The following is an 18,640-nucleotide window of genomic DNA, read 5'->3' on the forward strand; positions in this document are numbered from 1 at the left end:
TAAAAAAGCTTTTAGCTAATAGATCAGCCGCTTTTTTAAAGAAAACCTATAACCACTGTCTAATAAAACTTGAATTTTGATGGATTAATTTTTTTCAATATTTTAATTTTACTAGTTTAACAAAAAAGTCTTTTTGCTCTAGTTCATGATCCTACATATTAAAAAATTTTAATTGTCCTTAAACGTTTTAATAAAAAGGTTTATTACAGTAAAAACATAGAAAAATATTTGTAGTTGTGTGCAAGTAAAAGAGTGCATGCGTACATTATAATTTATATAGATTAATTATAAGGTTTTCTTGGTCAATTTGGATAAATCTTTGCTTACTATTTCTATCTCAGGGTACCTATTAAAAATTATATCCGAAATTCGAGAACTCCCTCGATTGTTTTGTTTTATAGTTTATTAGAATAACATTTATTGTAATCAAACTAAAAAAGAGTTGAATTTTCTGCAGAAGATACCATTTAATGAAAAATCAATAAAAATGTATAAGTATGCGTTAGCGAATAAGTATGGACGTATAAAATTGATTGTGATAAGGCCAGCTTACTCGAAAAAACGCAATTTTTTTCAATACATTTTATTTATAGCACAAAACATGTTCAGTAATCAAGTTTATCACGTATGAAAGCACATATATGAAATTACTTTAAAAAAAATTTTTTTTTTTCAAAATGGCTGTCCTGAAAATAGCTGCTGAAACTCATCTGATTCGTAAATGGATGACATAATTTCTTAAAAAAGAATTATCTGAAAGCAAAAAAACAAAACGGTTTCATGTTTTGTATCGAATTGGCTATGGCCTCAAGCAGAATGAAACACTTTCACTGAAAAAATACAAAATGGCGGACTTTTGAATTTTTTTTTTACCTTTTTTTTCACTTTTAATTGTTTATAACTTTTTTAAATAATAATGAATACTTCTGGTTCTGCTTGAGGCCATAGCCAGACATCTAAAGAGTAAAATGCCGTTTGGTTCATATCGATAAGTGCAATAGTTTTAAAATGAAAGTGTCATCCATGCGAAAAAACGTGGTTCAGAGAAAAATCAGTTCAAAGTTTTTATTTGTGAAAAATCGTAAAAAAAGTGAGTTTTACTCACATATCCGTTCCAGCTTCATACACAACTCCTTCCTGGTCTTCGTAAGCATCATTCTGAAGAATTCTTGCATTTGTTAAAGCAGTTCTGTGTTCCTTAAGCGCTTCAGGAGCTTCTACTTCTACTCAGAACTTATGTTTAGGGGCTATGTTCCAAACACATGAGTTGTAACTTTCGTTATTGTTTTGCGTGTTAGCCCCGAAACATCTCTCGAGCAACTTTTTATCGGTTAGTTCTTCATAAATTGTCTGTAAAAGATCTTGAATTACCTGATCGAAAGCTGGAGGATGGTTGTAATTCTGTTTTGGCTGGTTTTTTTGGCTTTTTTACCACGTATATATATATACTTTTGCCTATGTGTAAAACACATGCTTTTTTATTTATTTTGACAGCCTCGCCGTACGGTTCAGATTCTTCGAGTCTCTTGAAAGTTTTAGAGTCACCGTCACCGACATAATATTCATACATAACACCGTACTGCTTCACAGACCTCCAAAACATCTCTTCCACTCCTTCAACTTCTATAAGACCGGCACTACCATCATGATCCCTTGTGCAATTGCCTGCTTCACAATGTTCGGTAAACCAAGAATCGAACTCTGGCATATTTTTGGGGAATGTTTTTGAATAGTTACTGCATGCTTGGAAAATCTTCGATTTTACTATGACATCTATGACTTAGTTCGTGTACTTGCCGATCAAACTAACAATACCGAGTAAAGCTGTGAACCCCTTTTTTGGCCAGGAACCATCGCCCAAAACAGTAAGCCTATCTTTGGGTAATCCTCTCTCTTTATTCTTTTCTTGCTCTTCTTTAGCAGCTTTTTTGACAACTATTTCACTAACAGCCTTCAATACAATATAAACTTGCTCTATGCATTTATAATAGCCAGTTATACTCAATGCAGTTGCTCAGATATCTATCAGTCCACAAAAATTCAGTAAGCCATAAAATTCAACTCCTAACAAGCGCATTGCATAAACTATTCTTCTGTTTGTTTCATAACCATTTTTGATTTTTGGAGATGAAGGGATTGGTTCACTCTCCTCACAATCACAGATAATTTGTAACTCAAAACCTAATCCTTTTTCGACACTTTTTGCAAATTCCACTTTTTTATTACACTTTGCACAAACAACTCTCTGTTGCAATGTAGCAAATACAGACCACTGAACGATCACGTACGTCAGCAACGGATGGATTTTCACTTCAAGTTGAGGATCGGCGTTTTTCAGTTTTTTTGCAGCAACACTGGTTTGTTCTGTATCATCGTTTGAAGTAAGTTGATTACCAAAAAAATTCCTTTTTCTTGATCTATGAGGGACACCACTTTTTTTTTGTCCATGATAAATTTTGAGAGCACACAAACGAAAAATTTATCAACGCATGCGAGGACTCAAGCAAACAACCATCACCAACAAAAATTTCACTTGTACTGCCGTATATTATATACAAAGGACGCTCTCCAATTATAAAGGACAGAATATTTTCGAGAAATAGAAGGGAACAAAACAATAAGACGATCCAAAGGCACGCAGCAGCTGTCGCTACCGAAGGCGTTCGAGCGGCCGGATTTACCGCAGCGCTCCCCACTCTTTTATACCTGCTTTTCGGTCTTGCTGATCTTCGAGACTAATTCTATACTATTTCTACGAGTATACAGTAGCAATTTATGAAAAAAAAAAAATTTCGATTTTTTAAAAGTTGTTTGGAGTAAGCTGGCCTTGAGGTATTTCCTTAACTGATGTTGTATACCTTATTTCTCGTGAAATACCTTTCTCTTTATCTTTCTCTATCTGTCTATTTCTTCCTCTCCTCTTTCTCTTCAGATTAGTAAATAATCGATGTAAAACGAGGGCTACTAGGTATGGGTTTCATGGTCATCTCAACTCGCTGGATAAGTTAGACTCCCTTTTCGTGCTGTATATGAATGGTGTTCCTATTGAGTTTTCCTCAGAGCTGGTTATACTAGGCGTTACACTTGATGGAGGGTTGAACTTTAAGAGTCACTATACATCTGATCAGATAGTTTAGTTCCTTGTCCCAGCTCAGGAGATGCGGTGACTGCTTGCCGAAAGGCACGCGTCTACTCCTTGTAAGGTCCCATGTTTTCTCGTACGTAGAATACTGCGCCACTCTCTTTCTAGAACTTTCCGTTGATACGAAGCTCAAGCTTGGGCAGTGTAGAAATGCAGCCTTTTATTTTATTGAGAGGACACTGAAAATGGGAGCATATTTTGCTAATTTATAAAAAGTATTCTGTCCTCAGCTTCGAGAGTAGGGTTGATTACAAGATGGCCTGTTTGGTGGTTTTCGTCTTCACGGATGCTCCTTATACTTCAAGTAGTTCTTTAGCTGTAAACCTACGAATAACACTAACTCTACACGATCTAGTTCTCTCGACCTTATTGTCCCGTAGACCCGCACTGGTATGTATAAAAGTAGTTTTACTATTGCTACAGCTCGGCTGTGAAATATTATTTCTACAAGTATTCGTGCAGTGTCTGCTTTGCCTTGCTTTAAGGGCTGTATCTTGGAGTACATCAGATCTGTTGACCTACGTCTCGGGTAGATTGTAACAGGATTCAGTGGTGCGGCTGCATGAATTGTGCTTCGCCACGGATGTTTCCATTATATTGTATGTCAAGTTGATTTTGATGTATAATTTGTTAGTTATTTATAATTACTATTCTTAAATGATGCTAGAGCGTAACAAATAAATGTTGCAAAAACTGCCTGCGTGCTAACTAATGTTGCCTATTAATTAAGAATTTCATACAGTCATGGCTATCACCTAGAAATACCCCACGCGACGACCATGGCATGTACAGGTTGTAATCTTTTATTATCTTGTGAAAATTGCTTTTTCTATCGTTGAGTTTTTTCGTTGAGCAGTTAGGATGAGCGTGTTACTAAAATTTTCTTGTTAATCAATAAAATGAGTCTAAAAAACGTTTCCTCGCAACAGTAAGGCAAATCCCAGAATAGCTCAACTGATCCAATTTACGTAGTGTCTCCGTAGGCGTGCTAGCCATTACATCGTGAGTACACACAAGTATTATGTTATTAATATTCTTGATTTTATTTGTACGCACAACCGAAATGCAATATGCTTATTAATATGCTGTTGAAATATAAGCACGAGGTAGTTAATTCGCGTTTTTCTTTTTCGCTCCCTTTTACGTAAGTCTAGTGAGAGAGGATAACCTTATAGGTCGATATTTTACCTTAAATAAATTTGTAAATATTAGTAAGGTGTTTAGGATTAGATTTGTTCATTTTGTTACGTTACACAAGTTTTTTTTTTAAATTAAGCTGAATGCTCAGTTCACTTAAATCATTATCTTTAAACTAGGAAAGTATAAGCCAAATTACCAGTACTATAAGTTTGAAGACTGAGTAACATTGTCATCTTACATAATTATCATCCATGAGGAGCCTTATGGCGTTGCGATAAGTGATAATAAGTAACATATAGATTTCCTTAATCTTGGAAATGTATAAGCAAATGTAAGTAATGTAAGGGCAAAGAATATGAGAACCATTCAATTCGCATACCTTGTGATTCAGACAGAGAATTTAAATTTTCTTTATTTTTGTTACATAACTGTGGGCATCGGATTTTGTTGTTAAGCCGATGTTTTGTAAAACCAAAGACTATTATAAACATTTTTTTTATGTTTACGTATCTGATTCATCTATGGCTATTTTCTTGTAATAAAGGTATCTCGTTATTTTTCCTTCAGGTTGTTCTTTCCACGTAGTTAGTAATTATAACAATAATATTTTGACTTTTCTTAGCAAATACGTGCTCATTTAAAGGTCAATTGCTCTTTTCCGCATCCATACCTTTACTATTAGAGTTAAAGCACTCAATTCCTATGAATATAGAAGATGAATAACATAAGAAGAAAAATTATTCTAGAAAGTATTTGCATATTTTATACAATACGCACTATTTATAATGCGTCTCTCTACAAAACCAATTTCTTTTACAATTGTAATTTCCATCGGAATAAACTGTTTTCAACTCCATTAATATTTTATTTACTTTATAAATTAAGCTAATCAAGTAAGATAGTTGGACATTTGCTGTTTCTGCGGCCTGTAAAGAAGCGTGAGATCCATCCACAACCCCCTAATATACATCAGAGGTATAAGTTAAATGATTATTATCAACGATATAACACGGGTATTTACAGATAGAAAACAGATACCTGTTAAAATGTAATTTTATCAAACAGTGGTTTTGAATATGATATGGCCTGTCAAATAACTTGATGCACAGTATAAAAACTATTAATAGGAACTAATGAACGAAGAATTCTACTTAAGGAAGTTAGATAGTTTAATATAGGAAGTGAAGTGAATCGAGAAGCTTCCATAAGATTTTCTGTTAAAAAAGTTGAGCTAACCTAAACAAGGAAGTCTGCTCTTTTTGTTACGGAGAATACATTTCTGTATAACTGGCTATCTCTTATACAAATTTAGAGTTAAAAAATAAAATTTTAAAAATACTTCGAAATACTGTCTTTTTTAAAAGTGATGTTGTAAAAAGTATTAATCTTTCCCTTCGTGAGAAAAATTTTTTTTAATGAACATAATAGCATCCAAGGTATTATTTAATCAATAATTCAGTGTTAATATTATTTATTTATTATTCCTGTAGTATTATAAATTTGTTTATAAACTTTACGCCAAGTTCAAATTTTCAAATTTATGTCCAGTGGTACTACGCTAGCCTCTGGCCCGTCTCTCCCACTGCACAGCACGAATTAGTCTCCTACCTGCTTCAACGATGACTCAGATTCCAACGGAGATGCCTGCCATAACACGACTGGAGCCATTGGCACAGTACCCTCATCGTTGTTCAGTTCCAACACTTGATTAAATACCTCCGAAGACAACTTCAGCTTCCCCTAACTGCCATACCACGTTTAGAACCTCCCACCTAAAAAGGCGACTTTTAACAAATAGTATATAACATCTAACTTCTCTTCCAATAAAAGTCTATTATGAGTTTTTAAAAATGCCAAATAAATTTTTAATGGCGAAAGACTAAAGTTTAAGGTCTTGTAAATAAAGTATAGTAGATTCTTTAACTGGATTTGGTTAACATCGTGAAAAGTCGAGTTAAGACCTGCTGTTATGTTTATATCTTTTAAAAATGTGTGATGACCAATCATTTTGAAAGTACCGAACTCTTTAGGATTGCATGAACATGCATTGAGTACGTTGCTTTTCTTCGTCTCTGCTTTTTTTCACTTTTGTAGCCAACACGAGCCTTAATTCTTTGATTTCCATAAGAGCCTATGACTTCAATCTTTATTGTTTCAAAGACCAAAATTACTTGGTAAAAAATGTTGAATTAATATACTTAGTTTTTCAAAACTTTAAAAAGAGGTTATATAAAATTTAACTTCTTTCCCAGTATTTTATTTAAATTATTGAATCTTCTTAAAACTGTTCACTGACATTTAACATAGAAATATGACGTTAAAATAAAGGATTAAGTAGCGGGATATCCGTAATGATCTCATAATACTTTTTAATGTATTCAAAACGTAGACTTCAGGAAGAAAGTAAGAAAATGTTATCATGATTAAGTAGCAAAAAATGGTATGTAGCAAAACTTCTGTCTACATACCTACAAATCATACTCTAGCTCACCTAATGCTCCCACTTTTAAAAAAAGAGTCATGGCAAACAAATGCAGATATGGTAGAATTCCGTACCATACCATGTTATCTGGTATCCTGGTATAACAATAAAGATTACTGCTGCTGCCAGAGGTATATCATGTAAGGCAGCAGTAGCTAGTTCCAGTGCTCAATGTACATTTTATATTTAACCATGTATTATGTAGCCACAAGTTTGATACCGCATAACATAAGATAAGTGTAAACCTATTCAAAAACGTTAGTCCGAAGGCCATAAATCATACAGGGACTTTTATTTTTATTTTCTGAGACACAATCGGTTTTTATAAATGAATTATTCTTTTATCAGATTTTTAATCTGATACGAAGGCCTTCAGATCCCAATCATAAAAAATACTATACTGTAGTTTTATCAGCTATCATATATCTGTACGAAAATTATGCTACCATTTGTTTTTCGACCTGATCAGATGACGGAAACACGTTAGTGATATTGTAACCAACAAAAATTGATCTCTCAAGATAGTGTTGGAAAAGAAAGAACGCCCTATGTCATTGAAAATGATGATACTGAATTCAAAGTAAAGTGTTACTTCTTTTATCTCCAGAAGCTTAATATTTGTTTGTAATAACAAAAAGAATCGATTGACCATTTTATAAGAAAAAAAATTTTCAGCTTCGAATAGTGGCGAATAATAATCAACTTTTTTATTTTACAGCTATTCTGACGAACTGTGTGTATAACCGCTCTTTATTTTTGTGTTACTCTGTATGTATACGAATTTTTTATTTCACATGGCTTCCAAACCATCGGACCCCGTTTGGAAATACGCACATACGAAATAAGCTTTCCAGAGTTGCAAGTCAAGTAAGTGATGGCCGAGTCTCGACGTCGTGAGCATTTACTGTATTACCAAGCCCTTGAGCCACAAGAACCGCAGCTTTGACCACTGTGCCACAGTGACCACTAGTAGAGAGTATTATATCAATTTATTAAAGTATCTCTTTGTAGTGAGGTGACCCTGAAAACGAATCAAAGTGCGTTTATACGCAGTCCATATGTCACAAAAGATTTTTCATAACTGCAAGGTAACGAAATGCCAGAATTGATTTATAAATAACTTTTTGATTACTTTTATTACAACTTTATTATTAAAGTACACGTAACTTTTACATAATAACATGCCCATGAATTTGAATCTATGTCTATTAATGAGGAAGGCAGTTCTGCTAAAATTATTTTATCGTTCCGGCATATAATTCTTTTTTTCGAAGCTGAATTATTGAATTCCCAAAAAATAATCTCTATCAATGTATTATTCATTTTACAAGGTAAATGACGTTAAACTTAAAAACGACTTATAATTCTGATTATAAATAAAATATTAATGGCTATATTTTAATGTGGATATTATTATAACAGATCAACAAGACAAGCTATATATTCTCTTTTCTTTGTACATACTCTTTGATTATCAAGTGGCACGGTTGCAGCGCATGCAAGTTTGAGTTTCAAGTAACAGACATTGAATGATACCGTTTCTCTAACTATACGCTTCAGTGCATACTTCTGGATCCATTCCTGGGATTATCTTAACTAATGAAAAATATAAAAAATTCATTGAACTTTATTCAAGTTTTGAAACTTTGGCCATTTCTAGTGCTTTATTTCTATGACTACTTAGGGTTTCAATTCTATTCATCTACGTATAAAAAACCAATACGGTACTGGAGCGATAGAGTAGAGTTGCAGTATCATCTATCATGGCAGCTAAGCAGCTTTTAGCACGGTTAGTGCTTAGATGGGTGACGCGATTAATCATAATGTAATATAAGTACCAGTGCCTGTAAATACAATATAATACAAAAAATTGATGTGACACTAATTAATGGGATTACATTAAGTGGCCCTAAAAAGAGCCGATGAGATTGATGGTTACCTAGGGAACGTAAATACTTATGATGACCCTAAGGGCCAGTGGTGATACTTTCAGCCATTTAATTTTATTATTCTTGATAATGGAGAGCCTGCTGCAGATAGCTTGACTCTTACCTTCGGAGTCTCTGAGTATGGAGATACTAGAGGAAGGTACTACGTCTTCGGATTGTTCTCGGGATAACCAATCGCTCATCGTTAGTCGGGAAAATGGGCTAAGAGAATACCTTCTCTATAGGTATGCCGTTGGGACGAACCACTAAGAAGGAGGCTGATGGGTCTGCCCAAACTCCTGAGGGTTGTTTTCCCTGGCTTCCTGTTGTAGCAAAATCTGCACTGGTAGCACCAGGTCGGTTGAAAGAATGGCTTTGAAACCCCAAATTGCTACAACAGATTGAGCTCTGGCTAGATGTCTCCTGATATTTCACCGGAGACGTAAGCGTTCAGAGCATCTTTTAATTGGTGGCATTCGTCAATCTTAGTGCTTCGGGATGGAGTTCGATTTAAATTGGTTGTCTATTTGAGAACAGCGTTATCGATAGCGGGGATACCCGGGATAGCTGCACGACTTCCAGCTCCATGCTTCATGCACTGCCGATGATCCACTGTGTTTTTCGGTACTTTGCTCGGGGATATAATAACCACTTACCTAATTCTATTGCAGCTAGCTTCGACTTTACTTTTACGCCATCTAGCGGATCCTACAGAACTGAAATGAAAAGCTAGAATATTTTTGCAAACCTTTGAGCTCATTTATTGCTAATGTTTATTAATTTTTTTAAGATAAAAAATATACTAAAACCTTCTAGAAAGTGTCAAGAATCAGTATGCAATATTTCAGCAAGATCAGATGTGTAGTTTTCGTGGTTAGCGATAACAACGGTGTTTGGAGTTGGCTAGTAACCTAAAGGGAAGGAAGGGGAGTTGTAGTGCGAGGGAAACGGAAAATGGGAAAGAGAGAGAGAGAGAGAGAAGAGGGAAGAGGCTGGAAAAAGGCGCGCGCTTGCCAAGAACGACAGTTACTGTACATCCGTCAGACAGAGTGCCTCGCCCCTGCTGTTCACAGAGCTGCTCTCTAACCTGAGTGAGTAATCTCACTGCATTGCTTCTAACCAGAAGCTGCCCTCCATCCACACTCACCGTGCGGACGGGCTGTCCTCATCCCCACCTATTCTGGGAGCTGTACTCCAGTCGACCACGAGCTGTTCTCTAGTCAACCACGAGCTGTTTACCTACAGACCGCTTACCTGGAACGGCCGATCCATGACGTCACAGGTATTTAGTGCTGTACAGCGAATTATGTCGAGACTTAATTGTATTCGCGAATTTACTCAGCCTCAGTTTTTCCATCAGTGTTTGTACATAATAATTGCATCAGGCAAAACGGTTTGCGTCGCTGTACGTGTGTGGCGTTATATGTGGCTATTGTAGTGCGTACATCTACCTGCATGTGCGTTGCATGATGTTTCTTGAATTGAAACGAAGCTTTCAGTAATGTTACGGGAGTGTGTACATCTGTCTAACGTGCGAGTTGGTTTCGATTCCCGTGTAAATGGTTGCGCGTGCATTTGCCTAAATTATACCTGTACTTACAAGCGTAGCGTGCTTACTCGTCAATTGAGTTAAAATCTTTTAATGTGTGTTGTGTACTCATGCATATATGAAGCGGCGTTCGCTTCAACGCCAACTAACACTTTCCTCGCTTGTGTAACCAAAAATATATTTCAAATATATCTAACTTGTTGTTCTTTCTTAATACATCCCGACATTCCTGTCAGTACTTAATCTTTCAGGCATTTCCACTTAGAAGTTTGACCAACAAACGGTTTTTGCGACTTTGCTTTACATACTAGTAAAATAAGATGTACTTTAACTTTTAGATTACGCAAAAAAAAGTTAGAAAATTGAAATCTTTTTTGAGTACTGTAAAAATGGCTTTGAAAACTTACTTCGCTTATATCTCATTAATGATAAGAGACTGGATAAAAATAAAAATACAAGAGTATAAAGTAAGAAATTTTCTTTCGTTTGGATCTTTAACTGCTGTTCTGACCAGCACAAAATTTCAAGGTAAAAGTTAATCAAGGTATTTTGTCCAATGCTATAACAGTGAGTGAGATAGAACGCGTGCTTGTGTAACACTGACGTTATTATACTCTATAGACGAGTAAAAAAGTTGCTGAGTCTTAAATTTGCTACCAATAAAGTCATTTTTGTATTTTAGACGTAATCGATATTGCTGATTACGTGAAAAATATTAAAAACTTTGAAAACTGAGTCTGTTGTCGTCAAACAGCATTTTAACCTTGTTTCGATAACATCTCAAAAACGATAAAAGATAGGATAAAAACAAAAATACCAATATGTAGAGTAGAAAACTTCCTATCGATAAGATCTTTTACTTTTTTTGGACTCACTAAAAATTTTGAAATAAAAGTTAAAAACAGGTATTTGCGTAGATGCCACATGAGTGAGAGAGACAGAGAGCGCGGTTAGAGCAGGCTACATATGTATTGGTGTAGGGAGAGAGGTAAAAGGAGAGGCAGCAGCCCAGCAGGCAGGATCAGATTTTGGTTCTGAAGGTTACGGGCAGCGCTCATGATTATTTCAAAGTACAAAAAAAAATTAACGGTAAAAAAAAAGTCTTCGAGGGACAACTTTTTTTTTTCGTTTTCTAGTATTTTCTACCGTTTTGGGCATAGTTTTAAGTTAGGATATTTATTATTTTTTCATAAAATCAGGTGAGTTAATCCGTTTTCACATTTTGTAGTTAATTACAAAAGATGAACCACAGTTTTCAATTCAGAAAACACTAAAATATAATACTGAAATACTAGTACACAATTTTTTATCTTACTAATATATAAAGCAAAGTCGCTAAAACCGTTGTAATCGCTAACCGCGAAAACTACTGAACCGATTTTGCTGAAATTTTGCACACTGATTCATGATACTTCCTAGATGGTTTTAGTATAGTTTTTATCTTAAAAAATTTAATAACAATAGCAATAAATGAGCTCAAAGTTTTGCAAAAATACGCCAGCTTTTCACTTTAGTTCAGTAAAATCCGCTAGGTAGCGTCGACATAAAATCGAAGCTACCTGCAACATAATTAAATAAGTGTGGTTATAATAGGCCGGAGCGTATCGTTAGATGTGTAGTCGAGATTCGGCAGCTCATCAAGCTGTTCAGAGAATGCTGGTGATAGTCCTGCAGGTGGGTATCCCGGTTAGGGACGACACTCTTCTCAAAGGGGGAAGGGACCCAACTGACCCAAGTGTCCCTTCACCCTGAATCTTGACGAGTGCGATCAAAGAAAAAAAAATTAATTCCAACCGATGCCGTCTCTGCCAGAATACCAGGAGACATATCTAGCCAGAGCACAATCTGCACCAACTCTTCAGAGTTGTGTGGCAGTCCCACCATCCCACCTGGTGTAGTTAAAGAATTTGTGGCTACAAATGTAAGCAAGGAAAAACAGCTCTGATGGGCACGGGAAGCCACAACAGCTACCTTCTTGGTAGTCGCGTCCCCAACGCGCTTACCCACATGTTCCCGTCTAAAGATGAGCAATTGAGCAGTTGGTTATCCGGGGAACGACCCGAGACGAGATATTCTTTGGTCAGCGGCGTACCTCCCTCCATCACAGTCTCCGTACATCGAGACTCCCAGGGTAAGAATCAAGCAACCCGTAGCCAGCTCTTTATCATCAGGAATAATAATAAAGAATAGCCTGGAAGTTCCACCACTGGCTCTTTTTAGGGCCATTATAAGTATTTACGTTCCCTACTTAACCATCAATTTCATCGGTTCTTTTTAGGGGCCACCTTAGTGTAAACTACCTTGCCAACAAATACATTTTTATTACCATTTCCGGAAGCGATTCGTCAACTAAAAGACTATATTAACTAAAGACGGGCACTATTAAACCAAGTCAGCTATTCACTGGCAGACGTCACCTGCGGAGTTGTTCTTCGCAAGGCTGGGAAACCCGGTGACCGACGACTCGATATTACCCTCTCGACTCTAAGCATTCAACCAGGAATCATTGATCCTCTCCAAGGTCTGCGCTGGGCAAACCTATAATAGCTATAAAGGAAAAAAAAACTTGAGCCAACGGGACAGCCTCCACTGGACAAGTATCCATAACCAATCTCCCCATCTAAGATCACCAAAACAACTAAATCTGCAAAATAAAAAAGGTGCTTTAGACACCAACGTCTTTGACGTTATACCGGGAGACGTTGGGAAAGAGCACTACAACTAGCCCCAAAGCTTCAGACTTTGTAATTTTTCTCCCAATCAGTCTGGGTCTTTAACAGTAAGCCAGAGAAGATCACCCTGAGGTATCCAGGCAGTCACACTTGCTGTCAACTGCAGTCAAAAAAGATTTAACTTAAGAAGCTCACCGGTCTTTTTTAGGGCCATCGGACGTCGAACTACCTTGCCAACAAATGTATTAAAATTAACAATGTTGACTGAAAATAGCCTTTAGGGGCCATAAAAGTCGTAAGCATACCAATAGTCGTAAAAGGGTATATTGGAAAGAAAACCTCAAATGTATCTAATGAATACAATTTGAGGCGTCAAGAAACTGACGCAGAAAATTTATCGAGATTGAAACAGCAGCGTCAAAATCGTCAACTTAAGAGTCCATTACGTGAGAGATCAGCTTTTCATTGTACCCTCACAGCAATCTCTGAAATCTTTAAAGATCCTACTTCAGATTTTGTAATGAGTAGAAAATGTTTTTGTGTTTTTGTGGCAAAAAAAATGTTGGGTTTAAGGTCCAGGACTTTGTTGCTCTGGTAATAAAATTGTGAAATATGAGAAAAAACAATTTTTTTTTAATATAAATTTTTTGGGGGTTTTAAATCTTGACAGCTTAAAAAAATAGCCCTTTTCGTGAATTACACAGAAGAAACCAAATCAACAACTTCTAATAGCCATCGATTATTTTATGGCATAAAGAACGCACAGTACTTTTCAGCATAATTATTTTTTTGAATTTGTACACCTTATTATTTGACCAAATAAACTATATGGATTCCGAAAAAATATGTTTTTAATAAGAAGATTTTTGTTCTGAGATGTATCGGGAATATGTGTAAAATTTTCTAACTAATAATGTTTCACATTACGTGTCAACACACTACGGTGTTTTATTTAGTAAGTCTCGGGCGAAGCCGAGACGGGGGGCTGCTAGTCATTAATATACAGCGGAAAACTAAAACAAACTCCAAAATTTTCTGCAAAGTAAGTATATTATGCGTAAATCAATGTTATAATTTTATCATCTACGTTACAAACAACAATATAATACTCAAGACCTTCTGTCAGAATGTTAATAAATAAATAATTGGTCGGTAAAAAAAAAAGCGTCAGTAGAACGTTTCGATTTTTCACCAATTAACATGACGTATAACGTACCATAACATCATGACTTATTTACTTAGATGACTAATAATAATGTTTTTTTAAGTACTTAACAATAATATTGAATGTTATCCATTGTGTAAAATTTATTGTAAATTATTATTTATAAAACCATTTGATTTTTTAACAATAAAGTTTATTTATAGTGCTCTTCGACGAAATCTATTCTTGATACGTTCATTCTTTAAGATATATGTGAATAACTTTCTGATATAACACAGAAGTTGGCCCATTATGAAGAAAATATTAAAGAAATAAAAAAATAATAATTTTGAGATAGTAGCGAAACAAAGTTAAGACGCTTTTTGACGATAACAGACTCAGTTTTCGAAATACTCAATACTTCTCCTTTGATAAACGATGTCGATTACGGATAAAAAACGAAAATACCCAATAGGTAGAAATTTTAAGACTCACCAATTTCTTTACTCGTTTACTAGGCCGCAACCAGGCCCTGGCAAAGGTATATGTACATCGGTCATTCTGCCGAAAACGGTATATTTCATGTCTCAGTCAATTACAACGTTGTTTAAGGAGATATCAATCTAGAAACTTTTTCAATTATTCAAGAAATGTTAAGTGTTAAAGAAACAATAGAATTCAGACCATCAAAATATATTTTATTAGTTTTGGATGCAAAAAGGGGCTGATTAAGCGTGACTGGCTCGTATCTCGCTCGTAATTTTACAGTTTTTACGACACCGGGAATTAAAATAGGAATTTTTTCATTTTTCTACGGCATGGAGTCTTAAAATTGTTAACATAAGTAAAATTTTTTCACATTCTAGACGGCCAAAAAAATTGTATTTAAGAATTGAATGCTGTTAAAGTTAAAAAATCTTTAAAAAGTTTGACATTTCAACGAAAAATGCTCTTACCAATGCACGCAAATTAATTTGAGCAGTCTAATTAGGGCGTTTCGTATTTTATAAAAATCGAGGATGTTACAGTTATTTTTGCCGATTTTTCCATGCCATTAAGCCAATGCTACAGGATCGTACATTTGAAGATTATATCTGCCCAATATGAAAATTAATAGTGCGTAACGCTAAGGAATGTCATGTAACTTATCGAAGCGTTCGGTTATTTGCAGGGGTACTAAAGGTTCTGACCATCGTGGTCTTTTTTATCATTACAGAATTAGCCTTAAAATTAGTAGAAAAATATAAACAATGACGTACAAAAGTCTTGATGATAAGCTCGATGAGGAACACGGTTTTACATGGTAAAATAAATTCTTTTTTTTGGCTTTTTTCTGGTTATTGTCAATCATCTTGTAAAGTGTAAAGTTAAAAAAAGGGTAATGTAAAAGTTGTTCGGGTGCTAATTCTACAGAGGCATGACGTATTCAAAAAAATATAAAAAATTGTTTAAAAGGACCAGATGTGGGTCTCGGGACATGGGACAGATGCAAAACATTAAAGAATATGTTACTGAGCTCGGTAATATTTGATTGTCTTTGATCAAAATAGTAATTTTTATAAGATAAATGTCGTTGTCTCCAGGGCTATTTTGCGGCCCAAGAGACCTGCGAAACAGGGGCCAAGGAGCGCAAGGCAGCCACAGAGCAATGTCGCTTATGTGGCGAATCCTATTTTTTCTACCAAGCGCAAACCAGCTTCTTAAAAATGCATGAGATAGAAAAAGTACATATTTTTTTGACTCGAAATCATCTTTATTTCACATTTTTATTTTAAAAAGACTTTGTTTATAAATGTTTATTTTTATCAGTAAATATTATAGAATAGGAAAAAGCAAATTATGTATCTATATTTTTTGTTTCATAACATATAAACAACGAGAACGAGAAAGAACAATAATACACGGCGTAGAGTATCTGTACTACCTACCTACACATAGGTACATACATTAGTTTAACAAACGTTCGTGTGTCTTACTTTCTCTGTCTCTCTGTCTCTTTTCGGATACCTGTTTACTGTGCGTAGTTGCACACGTGCCCGAATTTCGTTGGCTTTTTACTAAAGACGGGTTAAGATGGAGTTTAAATAAACATAATTAGAAGACCCCGGAAAAACTTTGCATTATGGTCAAATATTAATATTTTAAAATAATCCTGTTCACAAAGAAGAAAGTTTTTAAAAATGATCAAAAAATGATACTAATTTTAATATTAATTCATCATTTTCTACAAGCGCAAAATGTTTAAAAAAGCAATGAAAAAGGCTTACCTGTATGAGTACAACTGAGAGGGAGATTGATTGATTGATTGATAACGAGCATTTATTAAGCCAAGGGCCAAAGACCCGGATGGCACAATTACAGTACAACTTATATTTTATTCATTGATACTTATAATTACAATATAATATAATACAATAAAATATGATACGGTATGATATGATATGGCATAGTAGCACTAGTAAGAATGTCTTTTAACAACAACTATGTTACACAGTTTTTCAACTAATTAACATGCTCATAACCATTAGATCACTTATTAGAACTTAGTGCACAGATTCAATTGACTGCAATAAAAGCGATATCACATTAACTTAAGTTTTTTGAGTTAAATCCATTTGTTTAAAATCAAGAATAAAAATAAAGACTTCTTGAATACTGTAAGAGTTTTTGACACTTTAATATAGTGTGGAAGTTTTTCCTGAAGTGCAACTGCCGACACTGTAAATGATCGCTCATATATTTTGGTAGAAATCGCTGGTTTATAAAGACCCGAAGCAGCACTTCGTTCCAATCTACGCAGATAATGAGTCGAGCTAAGCAAGCACTTTAGATAAGCAGATCTATCAGTAGTTAATACGCGATATAAAGTAACTGAATTCAAATAGTTTCTACGTGAGGGTAGTGTAAGCCAGCTAAGTTTCTTATAGAAGGGTTTAAGCTTTGCATCCCTTCTAAGATGGAAAATGTACCTAACAACCGTGTTAAGGAGTCGTTTCAGCTTAATATCAAGATATCCCGCCAAATCAAAATAAATCAGGCAACAATAATCAAAATGCGGCAGTACTAATACACAAGCCAACAACTTGCGTAGTGAATAGGTCAAAGTACCACCCTTAAATCGAAGACGATGCAGGACACCGTGCACCCTAGAACACACTACTGATACATGACGATTCCATGACAGATCCTCTGAAAAAATTACCCCCAGGCTCTTTACCTTCTGGGACAAAGGAATGACTCACCCCCCACCCCACAGAGAGAGAGAGAGATAGCAAGCACGACAGCAGACGATCAATGGCTCTCTCTATCTCACTCACTTTTACAGGTACTGCCAAAATGCCTTTTTCATTTTTTTCCAAACATTTTGCGCTAGTAGAAACAAAACTAAAAGTGCTAATTGATAACAAATTTTTTGCCCTACAAACTGATATTTTAATTTTTTTCTGTATATCAAACCGTTAAAAGATATAAGTAAAACGAACTTTAAAACACAATTTTACACAATTTTGACATTATTAGACTGCTTTAAAATAATTATAACTATTTCTTTTGAAATCAGCAGGCTCAATTACATATAATATAAAAAACGCCCAATTCTAGATAAATTTTTTAATTCAGAAGTTTCTCGGTTGGGATTGATAAATAATAAGAACAATAATTGGATCGTCTTGCTGCATAGCACAGTCAATTAAGTCCGCGATTACCAATCCAAAAGATAGGGTTCGATTCTCGGAGTCAGTCAATTTGAAAGTTTTTTTTACATACATATAATACATAATATACATTATGTATGCGTACATATGTATATGCTAAATGTACAATACATATATGATGTTTAATTGTTATATACTCTTCTATATAGCTATAAATGTATACGGGTAGTACACTTTACAAACGAGAGAGGGGCGGCAGTAAGCATGCGGAGAAAGAGACAGAGAGCCGAGCCGTGCCGAGCGGAGTTAAACCAGAGATCGTGCCATTGCACGGTCGCTTCATCGCGTTGGTCGAACCCCCAAGCGCGCCAATAGATGTTTCACATCAACAAAGAAAGAAGTCGACAAAGATCAAATAGTTGGAGAACATTATTCCGATTGATTTTATCAACACCGTTAACAAAAGATTAAGTGAACGAAAATATGTGAAGAACTAACTGCGTGAGGTTCTTAGTTGCAAAAATTAATTATTTATAAGCATAAACACTGAGGACTGTCTGAAAAAATGTAATCTTATGTAATTTTTCCTTAGCTGCATGATGGCACCATTTATTTTGATGTACGTATTCTCTGATACGCCGAAAAATGCATTATTCCAATAGTACTTACCAAAAATTGAGCTTCCCAGGGCTTTCATCAATATATTCTTACTTTTCTGTACTGCTGCGTCATTGTTGGCACAGACGCAATCACCAAAAATTGTATTTTTAATTCTTCTTGCCGATTAATTGTACTAACATCATAATATACTTAGTACTTATAGTTTTCCAAGAATTAGATGTAAATAAATCATTGTAGTTATATACGTTATAGGTGTCTTATGTCTTATGTGTAGCATTCATTACAATAACAAAAAATATAGTTTTAAAA

At 35.0% G+C, this 18,640-nt stretch overlaps 1 protein-coding gene and 1 pseudogene across 1 annotated transcript in view; both read right to left on the reverse strand.

Annotated features, from left to right (window-relative positions):
• The window catches only part of LOC106645354 (ATP-dependent RNA helicase DHX30), a 270,690-nt gene that overhangs the window by 136,700 nt on the left and 115,350 nt on the right, over positions 1-18,640 (reverse strand). The gene's annotated exons all lie outside the window — the stretch shown is intronic.
• On the reverse strand, positions 1,228-8,895 carry LOC149374441 (uncharacterized; annotated as a pseudogene).

Source organism: Copidosoma floridanum, unplaced genomic scaffold (genome assembly GCF_036245765.1).
Source record: "Copidosoma floridanum isolate Cflo_tuat_1 unplaced genomic scaffold, Cflo_Japanese_pri ptg000020l, whole genome shotgun sequence".
NCBI lineage: Eukaryota > Metazoa > Arthropoda > Insecta > Hymenoptera > Encyrtidae > Copidosoma > Copidosoma floridanum.